General features: G+C 37.9%; 1 protein-coding gene and 1 long non-coding RNA gene across 2 annotated transcripts in view; both read left to right on the plus strand.

Annotated features, from left to right (window-relative positions):
* LOC124156015 (Kv channel-interacting protein 4-like) overlaps positions 1-20,566 on the plus strand; it is a 540,581-nt gene that overhangs the window by 224,188 nt on the left and 295,827 nt on the right. The gene's annotated exons all lie outside the window — the stretch shown is intronic.
* LOC124156016 overlaps positions 1-20,566 on the plus strand; it is a 245,155-nt gene that overhangs the window by 81,114 nt on the left and 143,475 nt on the right. The gene's annotated exons all lie outside the window — the stretch shown is intronic.

Here is a 20,566-nt window from a genome sequence, read left to right on the forward strand (position 1 = left end):
TTGTAATTGTATTTAATTTTGTAATTCTGAATGAGGGACAACCTATAATTAGGTAGTTGATCGAAAAGAGATAAGGTAAGGATGGAAGAGGAATGCAAAATTTTTTGGTAAGTTCTAAGGCGAGCGGGAGAATCAATGGGTTAAAACACCCCTTAAATATTTTGAAGATACCTTCTTGGGTGCACCCAATGTAATGAACCCCACCCCATTAAGTGCATTATCCCGTTTAAGTCTTCCCCCCCACCCCCCCCCCCCCCCCCCTCGAAAAAACTTTCCGGAATTGGAAAATGTGCTGCGTGGACCATGTACTGACTCACGGATGCCGTTTGTAAGGACTGTTTTTAATTTATTCAAAGGATGATAAAAGGAGGATAAAAATTTTTTGGTCGCTTACGGTGTGCTATGTGGAGAGCATGAGGTGCAAGGAATAAAAGACAAATAGATGACCTGAAAACGTTACTTTGTCCTGAAAAAAATTTAAGAAGCCATCCAGAAAATGGGAGATGGTCCACAAACTTATAACTCAGCTTGAAGGACTCGTATGGATGGCCGTCATCATGTTTAGGTACCTTTTTGTTGTTCCACTGTACCTTTTTTATGCGCATCATTCTTCTACACGAGGATCTGCATCTCCTGTCCTTCCAGCCAACTGTGGTCGTCTTAAGGGGTGAATTTTAACTGTTTAAATGCGATGACAGCAAATATCAGCGATTTTACTTTGAGAACTCTATGCAAAACTGCATTTCAACAACAAAAATACAATTTAAGCATAAACCATGGCATACTTTGAGTTTTCTAGATTATTTATGGAGTCGAATATGTATAAACAACTGTTGGTAATCTAGGGAATAACGAAAGTTATAGCACTATTTTTCCTCTATTACGCAATTTTAAATTGGTATTTCTGCGTTTATCCTTGCGTTAGAATATACAAAAAAATGGCATTGTAATATGGCCAATTTTAAGTAACGAAATTGGGAAACGTGATGGCCGGCAGTGGCGTTTTTAGATGAGATATTCAGCCCCCTTAAGAGGAAGCAAGCATCACCCTGGGACCGCTCTTTTTTGGTGATATAACGCTCTCGTAAAACTTATGTTTACATCTTAAAATTTTCAGGGGAAACGGAGAGCAAAACTTGCTTGGATCAAAAATTTAGAAAATGTCATCGGAGGAAATGATGAAAAAACTCAACTCTATCCGGCCCAGTTTACTTTATTTCACAACTATACTACACGTGTTTCGATTGGAATACAATCATCATTAAGCAATCATCCTGATGGAAAAGCAAAACTATCAAATTTGATGTACAGGTACATGTTGAAAACAGTCAATTTTATATGCTTTGAAATTTTCACGACAATAGGATAAGTGCTTCCCCCACTCAAGCTAAAAATTGTATAAATTGAGCTCAATTCAAATCATTTAAACTTGAAGATGATGTAATTACAATGAAGCCAAGATCTTTATAAATTTTATATAAATGTAGAAACAATTCAACAGCTGCTACTAATGGAGCATATTTGTCTTTAGGAGCATTCAAATTGTGGTGCTACCGAAGAATGGTGAATATAAAAATGATCGACCAATAACATAATAAGGAAATGCTGAGAAGAGTGGGAGAAAAGAAAAGTCTTCTAAAAATCTTAAGCAGAAGAAGGGACAATTAAGTTGGCCACATTATGAGGAATATTGGCCTGATGGAAACAATCGTAGAAGGAGAAGCGGAAGAGACGAAGGGCAAGGGACGACCCCGAATGAATTACATGGGACAGGTTATAAAGGATGTTAAAGAGAAAAAAAATCGTCGCTATGAAAAGGCTAGCTGATAGGAGAGAGGAATGGATAGCTGCGTCAAACCAATCTTAGGCTTGTGTCTCCATGCTCCTGGGTTTCACCGCGTGGATTTTCTTTGCGACGACAGTTTCTCCGGTATTCCAACCGGCGTCTTCACTGAAGACTCTTCAGGTCGATGTGGGGATTCAATTTTTGGTGACTTATATAGTGCATTATTGGCGCCAATTTTTCATGCTGGATGATGATTGGTCCACCTGCTTTTTTCTCGTATGACCCTCTTCCACGAGCTGTGGAGAGGGTAGCCGTATTCTAAGTCACCATATAAGGCAACTAAGTCACTATATAAGTCACCAAAAATTGAATACCCACATCGACCTGAAGACGCTGGTTGGAATACCGGAGAAACTGTCGTCGCAAAGAAAATCCACGCGGTGAAACCCAGAAGCATGGAGACATCATCTAGACAACGCCGCGGAAAACTATGCATCAACTTAACACTATTAGGATTGTTGATTAATGACTGTGACATGGAAAACTGCAAGTATTTATTTCAAAATAGCTTAAGTTTTAAGCGAAGTTAATCCGTCACCGAAATATACCTGTCGAACAGGAGGTGTGTTTCCTCTTTCAAGCCCCTCCGATTATTCACTTCACTCTCTCCTCCTCCAAATAAAAGACAAACATTCGCAGTATCTCACACCATGCCTCTTCTCACTCAGGCCTCCCGAAATCTCCAGGATTCTTTCTTTAAGAAGCTCCGGCAAGGGTCTTTGCCCCAAAAACCCACTCTTCTCTCTCTCTCTATACACCTCTTCCTCTAAAAGCACTTCTCTCGTGCCGTCTCCCTCCACCACCTTAGCGACTTATTTCCCTGTTTTTTTTTCGCTACGTTTCTCACAGGCCCACGTAACCCCTTTACCCACTCCTCCCGCTCTTCTACACTCCCGCCTACGCCTCCCACGACCTTATCCTTACCATCCCACGCCCTCTGAACGCCATTAAGTATCCCCCCTTAGCCCTTCGTCTTCCCCTTTAACCTCGCTCGTCAATGCGTTTTGCCAACTTTTTTTTAGTTCAACGTAGGCTTAACTACCAATGTGGGTAAATATTCACCACGTGTTAGCAACAGCATACCGGAATAGTTAGGTGCTACAATACAAGATTACGAAAGGATGTAGAAATATAATTTAGTCCCTATAGATAGGATGAATTCCCATCTTGAATTCATCCTTAGAGTTTGTATACTTCGTTTTCAATCGATAATAAGCGTTATCATCCGCTATGTATGAAATGACAAACCCTTTTCTGTGGACTTCCCTAAAAATTCCCTCTCTCCCCCTAATTGGATACAAGCTGTGTGCCAGAAGTAGGGAAAATTATTAGAAGTTGAACCAGATTAATACCGAGCGGTAACATAATCACTTCTAGCAATTTTGGTTGTTTAACGGCGAATTAGTACTTTTGCCGCCATAAGTTTTTGGAAGTTTGTTTTCTCTTTGCATCACATTGCCTCGCTTCAAGTTTTACGTTGTGCTAAACCTAAGGTATCATAAAATGAAGTTGAAATTAATTAAGAACAAAATAGGAACGTTTTTTGGGTCATGATCACTCAGCCAAGCCAAACTAATCCACAGGTTTGTGATTTTTATTTTCTTTAATTTTTTCTGGGTAGGGGGTATGTTGGTGGGGTTTGCCCTGGATACGATCCAGGGACCAACATACTCAGCCACCACCATCACGTGACATATTCGTACAGTTTGAGTATCTCTACTGCTCTTCTTCCACGAACCGTTTCTCGATGGATAAACGTTCAAGGCTGCAATTATTTTTATTCCAAATCTTAACTCGGCAACCTCATCCGATAATTCCACTCCCTACGCCTCTTGAAGGAACGCAAATCCTTCCGTATCAACTTGCTCTGCTCCTCTTTTTACAGTGTTTTCATAATCTCGATTGTTTGTCACCTTGTCCGGATAAAATCTTACAATTCAATTTTACCTCTTTTTCCAAGTAGCTTGATAGCTGAAATTTTCAGGATGACTTAAAACAAGATTACGATACAACATTCTTACTCTTTTATTATTGAAACTGTATCTAGATTTTTATTCAGAATTGAAATTTTAAATTGAAAGTTAGTTCAAAAAAATGGCCACCAAAATCCGATGGCGACGCTGTGATCATTAAAAGGAAGGAGGATGATATAAAATTATAGCAACGAATTTGTTGACAAAAAAAGTTATTGAAAAAATCCTCGCGATGAAAAAGCTTTTTTATAAAAATTATTTTCATATTGTATTATTACTATGCGTGCAATCCCATTCCAATGTTCTTACTGTCTTGATCTCTTTTAACCCGAACGCACGCCTATGTTCCCTTAATCTACCGTCATCGTCACTCTCACGAATCCTTATCTTCGAGCTTCTACTCCAATTCATGTGGTTCCTCGGCTAAGGCATCATTACCCCTTCCTTGTCCGCAGTGGCCTTCATCTGCCACCCGCAAGCATCCTCTATTCAATGCGGCACCTCATAAACCCACATCCCCTTCCTTCAGGCTCTTAGCAAAGGAATCTCTCAATATCCCCATAGTCTCTTTCTGGCCTCTTCTTGTCTCTCAGGCGCAAGATAATCTCCCACACAGCAAGTGGCCGTCTCCCTTGCCTCCAGCCCTTGCTTTTAAGCCGATATCACGCATTCTCTCTCCGCGTCCTTTATCTACCAGCCGCGGCGGTCAAATGCAAATTAACGCGGAATGCAATTTCCCCGTCAGAGCTTTATATGCTCGCGAATGTGGCGTTTTATCTCTTCATGAAAGTCGTGAAAGGGCTGCGTTTTATTTTTTTATCTCTCTACCGTTTTGTGCAATTTGAATTAGCTTTTTGTCTGGTTGTGTAATTTGATTTCGATCCATGCATTTTTAATTCCGACCAACAAATTCAATTCACAGCGAATGAGCAGATGAATTGAAATAATTTTGATTTGATTAAACTGAGGATAATCCTTTCAAAAATATGACTTGCTCTCTGTCTCTCTCTTTTCAATAAAATATTTGAATAGTTTCGAAAATCAATCAAAAAAACTAATAAATATCCCAAACTGTCATGGAATTGAAATATGAATGCGATAAAAAATATGTAAACCCTTAATTAGGTAATTCGCAAAGATCTGTCATTTTATGAGAACATTTGTGTTGATTTTTCCCTAGCATTAATGGACAGCTGCCGTAGAATAGTTATATTTACTCTAAAATTTTCGAAGAATTGTTTTAATTTATTCTGTTTATACATTTCGACGTTGATTGGAAGGTGGCCTTTATAATAATAACATAACAATCAAATAACAGGAATAGTTAGAATAAGAAGAGACATGATGAACTTAAAGTATTTATTTTTCACTCATTGGTTTGCAATCAACATACCTATAATTTGATGTTACTATAGGAGAATCTAAATAAATAAAAATCTAAATAAATCTAAATACGAGAATCGTTAATACTTATTTTATAAATGACCTAAACTCCAAGAAATACTGTATTATATATTAAACAAGGTCAAGAAAAGGAAAACAAAATAATAATAATTGTACGAGAATCACTAACATGACTTCTTCATTGATCTTTTGCCATGTGCCTACACTAAATAAATGCACATACATTACGAGCATGTCATATAATTTAATTAGTTTCTATAATAGCACCTTACGATTAATCAAGTCAATTCATTTTATGAAAATGAAATTAGCATACTACCCTTCTATGTTGATAGCACTAGGAAATATCATAGAGAGTAATGCTTGGCTGAAATTAAGTCTATTGTGCCCAAATAAAATCAAATCATTCTTCAAAGGATACGGGATAATTGCTTTCAATATGAATTGTGCAAAGATGATTTTCAATGTGAGCTTATGTATCAATAAAATATATTCTGACCTATATTGAGGAAATTATTTATATTTTGTAATATATTTAATAATATTTCTTGGAGTTTTAGGTCAATGTAAAAACAAGTTGTAGCCAACGTTTCGATTTATTTAAAATCATCCTCAGGGCTATGAAAGAGAAAACATGAACTATATAAAATACAAAGATGACAACGATATACAATATTTTTACATAAAAATGTAACGATCGCGTTTTTTATACAGTAATATAATTTAAAGTTTTAAAAAATGAACTATTAAACTTTTTTTAATGTCAAAATTTTTTGTGCATTCTATTATGTTCTTATATGTGCATTCGTATTTCGTGCATTCGCATAATATGTGCATTCGTTAAACGCGTGCATTGACATACTTCTACTAGCTTGATTCATTCAGTTGGCATGCACCTTGAAATACCCATTATTTTCAGATATATATTACAAGTATGACATTATAGTGATTTACAAATTTGATGGGCTCCTCACGATGCGGTGGAATTGAGTATCAAATTGGTTTGCTAGAGCTGAATTTTCTTCAGATGAGATTATGATAATTCGAATATGTTTTTTGCTTTTTGTATGCCGATAAAGTTTCGCACTCGTCAAAATTATCCACGATGCAGGTTTATTAAGATTTCTTTGACTCCATAAAGATGCATCGTAAACTAATAAATCTATCATATGCATGCCTGACGTGCTATGTTTTTCCTGGCGAATTTTCATGAACTAAAGTCGAGAAAATGCGATTAATTGTTTAGAGGAATTTATTTAGCCAAATATTCTTTGCTTAATTTAAATATGATTTTGATAAGCTCAATAATAATTCAATCAATCAATTTATTAATTAAATCAATAATCAATTTATTCCATTTGGAAGCCTTATTTGCTTTTTGTGCTAAAAATTATTTTCCTTTCTAATGAGACCCAATTACCCAATGACTGATTATCTCAGTTAATTACAAAATAATGATGCTTTAGCGTAAAAATTTACTTCTTAAATATATCTTAGCATTAAAGAGGTTTAAAATTTGAGGTAATAAATATTTGTGTGTTTCAAATAAATCATTCAGCTTTGAGTTAGTCAGCTGAAGTGGTGTTGAGATAATAAAGTCAAAAGCCTTATTATTTATTAAGACAATGCTTTTTCCTTGGTCACCCGTTAAAGGATGTTCAACATATATTTCACTCCGACGCATAATCATGACTTCATCGATATCTCCAACTTCAGGCATATTTTACTTCAGTACATACATTACGTCTTTCGTGTGATAATACGAATGCTAGGACGGTAATTTACAAAAGTTTAAAGCAGGATGGACTACTTTTCTTGCATTGAATTCATGGGCAGATACGTATTCTTAATGGTTTCGACCCGTGTGAATTTATGTACATAGTTGAAATAGCACCATTGGGATTTCATTGCTATCACCAGAATAGTCTAGGGGAAAATTTTTTAATGTCTCCCTTGCCGTTAAGTTACATGCTCTTGGATTGGGAGCGGAGAATTTTATGTTTGACATGGCAGACTAAAACTTTCTTAAAGGTGTCACATATCAGTGGAGGCCGTCCATCTCAAACTCCTCACTAAACTATTCCGATCGCACGAGTGAGAGAAGATGGAGTTTGGAAATGATTTTGGACCCTGAGCAATAATTTTCGCCTGTTTTACCCTCGGCTACACAACCCTCATTCGTACTCCTGGGATAGGTTCGTCTGAAATTCCCATTCACCTTTCTCTATACTTTCCCTCTCTCCTCCGCGAGACCGAAAAACTTTTCCCAGCGGCCAGAATTTTCCGTAGACCGAGTTTTCTCTAGAATCGCGTTCTCAAAATATCTTCCGCGCAGCAGAGCTTGATTTTCCGCCACCTCATCTCAGTCTTTCTTTTTCGAGTCTTCCCGCGCTCATGGTGAAGCTTCTGCTCCTTACCTTTTCCAATATATTCAACTGAGTCGTATCACCTTCACAATTTGACTTCTAAATTTATCTCACTCACTTTTTCGTACTATTTTGATTACCCCTTTTACAATACTATTCATTTACTTAGGTCAAGGAATGGCGGAATTTCTATAAATTGTTATACCTTTAATAATTCTATTTCTTTATTTAATTTCTCTGTTAATAGATAGAAAGTTCATTTTTCGGTAGGAAAAATATCGGAAGAGATAAAAACTACTTTTTTCTGAACATCTAGGGTAACGTCTGCTAGAAATAGTATGTTGAAGTTATTGAGCGATCCGATAGTCTGACGTCCCATTTAATTTTTAAGGTCATCATATACCTTTACACTGTTTTTCTTTAAAGTTAGGGAGCACAATGCATACATCATTTCATGAAATTCATTTAATATCTCAGTTTTACTTAAGTTAACCTAATTTTTGGTATAGATATTCGGAAAATTCCTCAACGCAATAACTTGTTGGTAAATTTAGAATACAATGAATTTTCGTGTGCGATCTATTTAGGATATTCTGCTGCTATTCACTCTTTGTATTTTGAAAAATCCTCTATAGATTTTTCATCCCATATTTTTTTGAATAATTTTCTGCTAGTAGTTAACCCTCAAGTAATGCGTACAAAATCACATGATTTGTGTTATGTTCATTCTTGTGTTGTTTTTTTCATTCTTTCTTTCATCTTTTGCCGTTTCATTTCCTGGGAAACAAATGGGCAGTAGTTACTTTCACTTGGTGAAATAATGATAATATTCCGACGACTTATATCGAGATAACTAACCAAAGAACATATATAATTTTATGTACCTTCCACAGCAAACTTTGTTTTTATTTATTGCAATGGTGAAAATAGAAAGATTTTAAGATGAAAAATGTCTTTTTCTTCTAAAAATGAGTGTAGGGATTATAATTATCTGCGTGACCCTATGGCACTTCAATTTAATATCCGCAGCACCAATACAAACGATGTTGATGGCATATACAGAATGTATATTTGTATCGACGATAACTTTGATTTTAACCACTGTATTCGTTTTATTTAATATCATTTGATTTGAAACTATTGTGTTAGCGTTCTATTCAAGTTTCAGTATATATTATTGAATAAAGGAAGTTATTATCGAACATCTGAATCCAAGATTCAGATTCAGAGAATTCAATGCCTTTGATATTACTAGATACGTAATATCGTGCATCGGTCATCTCTGTCAGGTAGCTGCGTGTTACACATCCCTCCTCTCTTGAGATTCCCGCGTCTCCTTGCCTTTACTGATGCTCACCTTTGCGCCTCCGCCACAGATATCCTTTTCATCCGACATCGGCGGGCCAAGGTCCCTCTTGAAGGGGCCGCTTCGAGCTCGATTTTCCCATTGATGTGACGCCTTCTACCGGCGGGAAGTTGGAGCAAGAAGCGGGCGATGTGCCTTTGGATCCGCAAGCGATTCCCGGCCTTCTTGAATGCCCGCGATCGGCCGACGCTCTCGTTTCTTTGTGCCAAACCATTGCTTTTCCCGTGAACCCTATGTCCTGTACTCTGATTTGTCTCGGATGTTGGGAACGCGCCCTCGCATGATTGCTATCGTGATTGGTCGCAAATGAGGCGAGGATTATTTGGCGTGTTTTTTTTTTAGGAATGGGTGCTTATGGAGGTTCCGTATCCAATTTTGGTAGGACGGCTCGAAGGATAATTCGATTTTTGAAATTGATAGCGAATCGTGGAGTCCACATTCATGGGCTTCGGGAGAAATCTCGATGTCAATAATAATTGACCAACCAATCAGAAACGTTGGAAATTAATAGAAATTTTTAATAGAGTAAATACATCTTCTCGTTGAACAAATATAAACGATTTGGTTAAACTGATTAGTAAAAAATTGGTTACAAGTTATATATTTTAATGCGGTAAAATATTAATTTCTGCCAGTTTACACATTATTTCTTGTTAAAAATATTTAGGCTTTCAGCGTATGCTTATATGACCCCTAATGAGAAAAAATAACTTGAATATTTTAGAGTTGTTGCAATACGCTTAAATAGCGGAGTAACATTATATTTATAAAAACGTAGATCAGTATGTGGCGGAAATTTGGAGCATTTTATATTTAGGGTACCTGTGGGTTGCTTATCTTGAGTTGCCGACCAATAGCAAGGACCCAGCATGTTTTTAACTGGAGGCCTGTAGCATACGTCCCCTTAACATCCCATTTGACGGACGCTGAAGCCAACATACTTCAGCATATGTGTCAGCTCTTACAGCTCGCCATCCATTCTTAACGAGAAAAGTGTGGCCTTAAGCGTTCCGAGCCCCTCGGTTTGGTGGTTTTGAATGTATTTTGGAGCTTATTTTCTCTCCAATATGTATCAAAATAAACCAACTCATGAAAAAAATTTATCTTGTTTCCCTTAATAAACAATCATCATCATTAGTCAACAATCCTAAGATTGGTTTGACGCAGCTCTCCATTTCTCTCTCCTATCCGCTAATCTCTTCATAGCTACATTTTTATTCTCTTTTACATCCTTTATAACCTGTCCGATATAACTCATTCGGGGCCGTCCCTTGCCCTTTTTCCCTTCCACTTGTCCTTCAACGATTGTCTTCATCAGACCATCGTGCCTCAAAATGTGGCCAACTAAGTCGTCCCTTCTTCTGCGTAATGTTTTTAGGACGCTTCTCTTTCCTCCTACTCTCCTTAGCACTTCATGAATACTCACACGGTCAATCCATTTTATCTTCATCATTCTTCGATAGCACCACATTTCGAATGCTTCCACTCTTGTCTTCTCTGCTGCTGTCAACGTCCAAGCCTCGCTTCCATAGAGAAACATACTCCATATGTAGCATCTGATGAATTGTTTCCTTACTTCTATGCTGGTATTTTCAGCTGTAAGAAGATTCTTCTTTTTGTAGAAAGCCCTCTTCGCCTGCGCTATTCTACTGTGTATTTCTTTCTTACTCCGTCCATCGCTGGTAATTCGGCTTCCCAGGTAAGAGAACTCGTTCACCTCTTCAAGCTTATGCTTTCCTAGGTTGATGTTTGTTTTAGCCTCCTCTCTTTTACTGCAAACTAATATCTTAGTCTTCTTTTTGTTGATTTTCAGCTGATATCTGGCCATTGTCCTTTCCATGTTTGTCAACGTCTTCTTCAAATCCTTCTCTGTCTCGGCTATGACTGCTATGTCGTCAGCAAATCGCAGCATACTAATTTTTTCTCCGTGGATATAGACACCCGAAGCTTTCTGCTTGATTTCGTTGATGGCTTTCTCTATGTGAACTGTATTAAATAATTTTCAATTTATATCACCCTTTCCGGCCAAAATATGACCTCAGAAATAAGACATATTGTTCATAGCATTTTGATCTAATTTTATTTTGAATATTCAGATGGACCTAATATTTTATGCATTGCCCTTTACAAGCCTGTGGTAAGTTATCATTAAGCGGGAGGCATGAGGCATGTAATTTGAAATTTATTAAATGATACCATAAGTCATGAAGGTGTTTACACTTCAGATATCATTATTTAGAACTATAGTGATGGCCTGTTTTTGTCTGGTGAAGTTTCCGTGCACGTTACATTTCTGGATTGCTCTGGACTAATTATATCGCAGTTGACAAAAATCCGGTTTCATATTTTCCCCCTGGAAAAGCAATCCCTAGCTTTACTTGTTCTTCATTTCATTAATCATTGTCATAATTCTAAAAGTTTCTGGATCATGAAAAATGTGAGCGTCTTCCCGGATAATTCCTCTTTTTTTCCCTTAATTATCGTCGAATTCATTCCACCACCCTCGTGTATATTGCTACGAGATGCGCCATCCGAGAGATTTTGAGTTATTATGGATAAAAATTATGTCCCGCTGTCTTGTGCATCTGATCCATCGCTTTTGTGACCGCGAAGCGCGCGTGCGGTCGGACGAGCGGGGGAAGAGAGAGAGACTGTCGCCAGCAGAAGCGTCGTCATCGCATAACCGGTTGGAAATGCAATTCCCAGCGGGCGCGTCAATCCTTGGAGCCTCGCCTGTGTCTCCATTATCCCGTCCCTGTTAATTTGACAGGCAAACAACGGAGTAACTTAAGCATGATTGGCGTATACTTTCAATCTATTCGAAACTCCTGGGATACCATATTTTTTGCGAGCTTCCTGTGCATCAAATTTCCAGTAAAAAAAATTGGACCTCCAATGTTCATGAACGAGCATTTTTTCATATCATTTTTATCCAAAGTTGAAGGATGGGTGCCAAATAGTGCTCTGTAAGTAGGTAACGAATTGTAATCCACTTTGCGCGCTTCGCAAGAGAGGATTGACAAGCAGTGGAGGAAAATAATGGGGAATCTGTGGGGATATTATCTTCCTAACGTGTTTACTACTATTATATAGGCCATTTTTTGTAAGTTAATCTCCTCCTAATTTTTTTTTCGGTATTGTAAAGCTTCTGATATGCTGCCGGGAATCCTCTGGACAGAATTTGATGACCGCGGTACCAATCAGATGAAAAATACTTTGGAAAATATTTTTAAACTTACTATATTTTTTAGTACACGTTATTATCGGCAGTTATTACAATTTCCAGCTTGTAACGCTCGTAACTAAATCAATTGAAATTAACTTCAGAGTAAAAAAATTTGGAATTTAGGTGTGAATATGAATAGAATTTGGTTGAAGGTTTTCATTATATATGAATTTGCATTCGTGTTATCATCAGGCTGCAATCTTAATTTTGTCCATGTGAGGATGGATTTTGGTCAAAATTCCTTGTGTTTTATCTCATTGTGTTTTCATTTTCTCAAAGGGTGACTTTCTGTTGTACAAGTTTTTCTTAGTTATTTTAAATACATTTATTGCCCTCAGAAGTTTTTTATTTGGTGCTCATATACACCGATGATATAAATACCTATTATAAGTAAATAAGCTCCAGTCGTTAAAAGTGTTTAACCGTTAAATTCATTTAAAAATGTGATCAGCCGTCCTCATTTCTTTGATTGTTAAACGTTTTTGTGGTGGCCTGACGCATTCGCCTTGTTTGCAATGAGAATAGATTCCTTGTGAAGCTTGTCGGTACACAGGGTCATTAAGAGAGTTAAGGGTGGATGTAGAGGAGGAGGGAAGACAAAGAAAACGGGAGGACGGGAATCTCTGGGGAGAAGTGAAAACCCGACGGCAACGTCCGGCCCACTACGCTCCTGTCTGCCAACCTTTCTATATCCTCTCATTTTGGTCATTTTCCGCGTGTCACTTAACTCTTATTCTCATCTTCCCTTAAAGCCCGTTTACTTCAATCTTTTACGTATGCTATGGTTATATAAATAATTTTTTACATATGCTATAGCTTATATAACCTATCGCGTGAACTTCATATTTTGGCCAAGCAGTTCATTGATGTAGTTTCAAGAAAGTAGGGCTACCTGCAGAAAACAAGGAGTAGATTACAAACTTAAACATTTTCTCTTCCCAGCACAGCATAGTCGTACTTTTGGGTGAGAAAAATTTGAAAAACAATGAAGCCGATTTTAGTGTCAAATCACCCTCTTGTCATTTACTTATTCTTAGGCTATTGTAATCATTATTAGATTCACGATATAATTTTTGCTTGATGAGGTAAGCATCACAATTAAAAAAAGGAAATTGTCTCAGGTATAAATATGCAGTTACAGTTATTTGTCAGAAAACTTTTTGCGTATATCCGTCCATGCTGTGATAAGTAAGATAGTTTTATTACATAACCTATCGCATGAACTTGATGTCTTGACGGAGGCAGGTCGGTGATGTAGTTTCAAGAAAGTAGAGCTACTGCAGAAAACAAGGATTAAATAACAAACTTGTAGGTACATTTTTTCCTCACAGCATAACTGCAGTTTTGGAAATAACATATCTAACATTTCGAGTTATGGCCTAACGAAATGAAAGCTGATATTCCCTCTACATTTATAAAATTCAATCATTCCATTATCAAGGTTTGCCATTCTTACTAGAATATTTCATCTTTTGGTATTATACCCATGATTACGTTGCTCAAAATTATCTTTATTTTAAGAGCCAATCAATCCAGTTAAATAGATTATTTATGGTTGCAAAAGTTATTCCTTGTTAAATTGTCCAGGTCATAATGGTAGAAATATCCTTGACGCTGGCGGAAGACATGTTTACCATTAGATATGATATGGACTGAAAAATTGGGCTAGTCATTAATATCAAGAGATCAAGACGAGTAATACCATTCGTAATTTATGAATCGTAACAGTTGCAGGAATCGTATCTAATCACCTTGAATTTAATCGTCGCCGTCAAGGAAATTCCTATTCCTCCATTGCTCCGCATTTCTGCTTCTCCCTTATGCTATCCCCAAGCCTATCAAATGAAATGCCATCTTCCATTCCTATGTCCACTGTTTTCTTCTCTTTTCCCCGCAAGCCGTTTGAGACCCGAAATGGGAAGAGTGCCGGCTTCAATGTTGGCACTTGAGAGGAGGCAGTTGAAGGTGATAATTATGGATAACTACACGCGTTCATCCCTCCTGAGTCAGTTGGTTTTCCCGCGTGTCAGATGTAACATAAGAGCGATTGGAGAACCCCTTGGTCAACTCGACACCCGTTGAATGACGGAAATTAATGAGAAGCACTCCCTCCCGGTAATCGCTGGCAGTTGTGGTTGGCTGAAGAATTGCAAGCGACGCGATATGAATGTGATTGATGGCTATTGGGAGGGCTTTTTGGAATATTTTGAGGTCGTTTTGCTCTGTGGAATTTTGCTGAGTTTATCATTCTGATGCAAGAAATGGATTACATTAATAACGTATGTTTTTATTTGCCCCTCAGCTATCTCATTGACGTATGTCTTAAACTTTTGTATCGTTCACCATCATGTGCTATACTTATATGTTTTTCTATTTTTTTAATGCCAAGAAATGGAGGTGCTCGTTATGCACGAAAATGTGTATTTTATACCTATAGTTACGGGAAGAACTGATTTTTAGTTATAATTTGAAACATCTTTTACCGATATTTAAACTACTGGTTTATCCAACACATGAATGGTCACTATTTTCAAGCTATAATTTTCATGTTTTCATCGGGTATGATTCCAGTAATTATGATTTTATTTTTACTCAAATGTTTTACCTTGAAAGGAGGTGTGAGGCTGGCAGACGCCCATTATACAGGAAAATGTTAAATATTTTCCCTCATTTTGAATTATGCATGCATAGGTAATGAAAGAGTAGCTTTTTCTTTCAAAAAGAGCGTGCAAGGTAGTTTTGTATCTAAATTCTTTAAAAATATTTTGCGTGAATAAACTTCACCCTGTCATTATCCTCGTATCAATAAATATAATAGAAATATACTACTAGTGCAGAACTATTGGAATGGTGTCTTGCAAGCTATTTTCTCCTGATTGCTGTGGTGGTCTTATAATAGTAAAAGTTCACTAATTTTCCAATAAAATTCAATTAGTACAATTATAAATTACAAATTATTTCTCTGTTCAGCCTAAACATGTCATATCAGTCATATTTAGGACACGATATCCATTGGTAAAGATATATTTTGAGTCGTTAAAAAGACTTTAAAAAGAGAAGGAATTAAGGAAGTCTTTAGAAGGAAAAAGGAGGAAGTAGCTAAATAGGAAGAATTCTGAAATAGCTGCATTATTTGAGAATGTTCCCAAATTCTTAATTACGTATTTTTAATTCCATATTATTTTTAAAATTAACGTGGCGAAACATATTGTCTGATATCAGTTTATTAAGGCGAAAAACATTTGAGATACAATGGAGGATAATACTATACATTTTATCCTACACCTGGATACTGCTAAATTTTTCTCCAAACCAAGCAAAAGAAAGAAATTTTGAGCTTTAAACAAGGAATTGGTATTGCGAAATCACATAATATGTCAGGAAAATATATTGAGTGAGTAGGGTGTCAATGCTTTATATTCAACAATTGTGGCTATCTAATATAGAGAGAAAACCCCTAGAAACGAGGTCGCTCTCCTTTTCTTGGGAAGGCGCCAGTTCCTCCTGCAAACACCGATGGGGAGCCTCGCATTGCACGCCCAAGGGAACGTGGTTAATTGCACACGGGACTGGGAGACTCACGCGGCGGCGGCGTCGGCCGGCTGAAGCTTAAGGACCCGCCGCGCCGGAACCTCTCTCGCCCGCCCGTGAAGGAGGATTCGGTTGAAGTGCTCGGCGAAGGCGCGGGGAGAGAGGACGGCTACGTCGGCCCGCAAACAAGAGTGTTTCCAGCCGTGGAACGCGGTCGGAGCGAGGAGGCTTACCGCATGGGCAGCTTTGTAATTGCAATTGCACTCTGGCCCTCTCTCCCTCCCATTCCTCACCCGATATGGCCTGCATTGTTTCTCTTCACATTCGGTCTTGTGGCCGTCATAATCGGAAAGGGATTGAATGCGTGATTTGATAGGTATTGGATATTAATACACCGATTTTTATTGGATGCTCGGTGGTGAATACGATTTTTCTTCGCGGTTATATTTTGTCTCAGTGTATGGGAATAATTCAAAGAAAAAGGGTACCTCAGGGAATGTCGTATTGCTGAGATATAACGTAGCCTAATATTGAAATAGGTATTTTTGATGGATAAATAGTGATTTTTCTACTCGTGTGTATTTTAGTTATGGCTGAAGGGAAGGTTTTAAAGAAAAGGAATCGCTTACTTGAAGATATTAAGCCGAAATTTTGTATTCAAACAAAATGAAATTTAGCGTTTAATCAATAGAAAATATAGGAAGTCGGAAAAGTTGTGGCGAAATACGCTTTCTTTTAAGAGGAATGATCTATGTCGTCGCACTTATTTGCGGGTGTCCCTACGCTTCCCCCGGGATTTGAACTCTGAACCTTAGGTCATATCCTAACGTTTTACCTACACTCCCCTATTCTTTATGTCAATGATTATATACTTTAGTAGCGTAACAGAAATTTAATATGCATGGGGTGATCGTATAAGGAATTTTAAATGCTAACTTTTAAAACGCTATTTTATCTATCTTCTCGATGATTGTGATACAATGATTTTTCTAACTGATAGTCTGCATTCTTGATTGTTAGATGATACCTTATTCTGAATTTAACCATTGGGATTTTTATCAACAAAAAAGTAGTTCAGCGTTTTTGCATTGTCATAGGCGGACCTGTTTCGGCTTACGAGAGATTCTTCGTCCTTGTATGTTATTTTTTTGAATTTTTTCTCTGAGATTGCATCCTCGTAAAATTCCGACAGGGCGAAATTTTTGCACTGCGGCCTATCTACGTTCACGTTGCACCGGCACAATACAGGAGCAAGAGTTATGGCTCGGCATTAAAACTTGTTTTTTCTCTTGTATTTCGAAAACCATACGCCTCCTCCCCGCCTCTTGCTTGAAATCTCTTTTCATAATAACTCAGCGGTACGTACATAAAAATCGCCGTGCTGCACCTGACAGCTTGTAAGATATAATGTATTACGTGAAATCTTTCAATTATCCCTCGTTCATTTGAAGGACAGATGACATGAATGATCGACTTTAGCAGATGACGAGTATAGCAGAAAATAAATTGAAAGCTGGTTTTCAGCGGATACTGTAAAACTATCACGCAATCCCGTGTATTAATCTTTTCTCTCTCATTATAATATACTCATGCTTTATTCGGAGCGATATTATGTTAAAGAATTAGGAATATTACTTTTATTTTCCTCGATAAAATTTAATCATATATTCCAACCCTATGATTTATGGCTATACATACTCCTGATTGACTTCTTAACTTCTTTTTGTGTTGATATTAATTTAATGACAGTAAAATCCTGGTATAACACTAGGAGTATGATCTCATGAAGAATTTTTGATTCTTTTAAGTTAACACAATTATTCCGGCATGATGAAAATGCTCTTTATTACATGTTTTTAAGACATTTCTGTATGTGTTGGTGGCAATAATGAAAGGATAAGACCCTGTTGTTGCCGCGAGAGAATTAGAACTTCGTTCAGAATATGTGTAGTGTACTAAATTCTCACTGTGACCAGCTCTCAAACATTTTACAACCCCGCCGGAGGGACATGAAATAGGAGCTCTAAACCGCGCTCCACGTATTGAGCAAGGGAGCGAAAAGATACACTTGCTCTGGGTCGACCCAACTGTAATCCGAATGTCACCTCCTCTCCGCCGGCGTGGCTCGAAAAGAGGGTGAATCACGCAGCGCGCCAAGTGTCTTGTGTGTTCTCTCTCTCGACGGAGAGCAATTCAACAGAGTACGACCTTCAATTTGAATACAGGACCCGAAAGGGAGTTGCATGCATTGTCGGCGAGAAGGAGAGGGAGGTTGTGTAAGAGGGATAGCAGTTGGAACACTTTGGCGCGGGAGGGACGATTTTTTTTATCTCCGCCGTGCGAGAAAGAAATAAACAGAGGGCTATTGGTGCTTCACTATTTCTCCCGGCCTCACCCTCCCCTCCCAATCAAGTCTCTGTCTCCGTCATCGAGGAACTGTGTAGGATTTTTACTAGTGTGCTTGAAAACTGGTATTCGAGTAACCATGCATCATAAGGGTGGAGTAATTGTCATCGATCACATCAAGTGGAATAAATTCATCTGCATTCTCGGAAACTCTCATCGGTGTTTTGAACTTAGTGCCGCTTCAAATAAAGCAGATTTGAATACTCAAAATTAAAAGATAAGAATTCATTCAATCCGCGGAGTACATACTAAAATCAGTTGGATAATAGATGCGTTATATTTAGCATTGAAATTAGTAAAAGCAAAGTAACTTAATGCATAAATTTACGTTGAAACCAAGGTAGTTAATCGAGAATCCATATCGATACTCAGATAACTAAACAGAAAGCTAAATGCACTGAAAATTATTCGAGTACTCTTGTATGCACACCTGGCAAGTATGCTAGTACCCATGTAGTCGTCTGTATCCTCAAATACTCAGACTGAGTATATCAAGGCTCAAACGAGTTTGCTACTGTCTCTCGACCCGTTGTAAATATTTGGAAGCTTCCCTTCACATTCGATAAGCTCCGTGTATGCAACATGGTTGCCTAGGTGAAAAGGTGAAAAAAGTGCCGCGGATCCTTATATCCGGAGGGGCACTCGATTTCACGGACGAATGTAAGGTTATTCATATAATTTTCAGGGCATTTGGCTTCCTATCTGGGCTTTTGAGTATCGATATGGGTTCTCCATTACCTATGTTGGTTTCTATATAAATGTATGCGTCATCAGTCAACAATCCTAAGATTGGTCTGACACTGCCCTCAAATATGCCTCTATACCTCACTCCTATCCGCTATCCTTTTCATAGTAACGTATTTCTTCTCTTTAACATCCTTTATAACCTGTCCTATGTAACTCATTGGAGGCCATCCCTTGCCCCTCTTTCCTTCCTAATGTCATTCTACGGTTGTAGTAAATATATCCATTAAGTTATTATGCTTTGTTATTTTCATCGCAAAATATATCGCCGCTATTATTCAATTTTTTTAGGAGTATGTACTTCTCGGATTAAAGAAATTCTAATCTTTTCTACTTGGATACTCAATGTCTCTTCTCGAGTACACTTGGCACAGTGTTAAAAGAGCGGCTGGTGCTCTACTCCTTCGCTTTGCCTCTCCAATCTCTTCCCTCTCCTACGTCATTGTCTCCGCCACCATGACACTGGAAAGAGGAAGGCAGGCTGTTGGAAATAAAAAGGGAAAGAAAGCGAGTGTGTTTGGGGGTGGTAGTTGTAGTCGGTTGGGTGAGGACTATAAATGGGACATAAAGTGGAAAAAAAGAAGTGGGGATGTCACGCAACTGTCCAAAATAACCTCGGCGTGTGCATGTGTTAGTATATACACGCAGCGTCTACGCGAAGCGCTCAGAAATAGGACGGCAATAAGGTCGGACGTCCCCTCTAACCCTCTTTCATGCAAACGCGCTCCCTGGTCACCTCACAAACACACACACAACAATTCCTTGCCACCCACCCCTCTTTCGCCGTTTTCGGCCTTGCTCCTACGTTCCATCCCTCTTTAACCCACCTCCTTTGACGGTTTTCACAAAATAAATTTGCTCCCTTCGCCCTTCCTCACTCCTTTATCCCCTCAATTCAATTTATCCCGCCGAAATCACCTAAACTTTCGGCCCCACCAAAGATTTTTTCGGATTATGTCCGAGTTGTCAAACAAATTATGCTCCCTGAAGCAAGGGTTGTTATTTACGAGCCAGCACTTTCGTTAGGGGCGCCGACTCCATCGGGCATGAGGGGGTCCGAGCCCCCTCAAAAACTCTTTATCGTGAAGGGGGAAATATGTGTCAGGTTTTGTCGATTTTCCCCGTAGTTTCGAGTTTTCAGGGTTCTAATGTTGATCATATGACCCTTCTAAAATGCTAAAAAAAAACTTCAAAACTCACTATTTATAAAAATTTCCCATTGCAAGACCCCCAATCCAATATTTTTTTATAAGTCGGCATCCCTGGGTAGGGCCCAAAATTTCCACTGTCGTATACTCTTAAAATGTAAGTTATATAGAGTAATTTATGAAGTGGAGCAATGTGTGGTGCAACTTATTTAACTTATCGCATATCATTTAAATTTATATGAATCGGCATTTGATTTTTGTTATTAATTTTGGCTGGTGGTCATGTTTTAATGCATAGCAGGTAATGTAATGAATATGATGTTGGGAGAACAGCATGTTTTCGATATTTAAATTGAAGTATAATCTTCCCCGAAAAGTAAATGAAATATAAGTCAATTTTTCCTTAACCTCTACATTAGTATCTACATTTGATGTTTGTTTTAAATTTTGGTTGATTGTCATGATCTAATGCGCCGCAGGACAATGCATATAATGTTTGAAGGATGGACTTTTTTCACATTTAAATTGAAATATGAGTTTCACCTCTAAATGAATA

Source organism: Ischnura elegans, chromosome 3, assembly GCF_921293095.1.
Source record: "Ischnura elegans chromosome 3, ioIscEleg1.1, whole genome shotgun sequence".
Taxonomy (NCBI): Eukaryota; Metazoa; Arthropoda; class Insecta; order Odonata; family Coenagrionidae; genus Ischnura; species Ischnura elegans.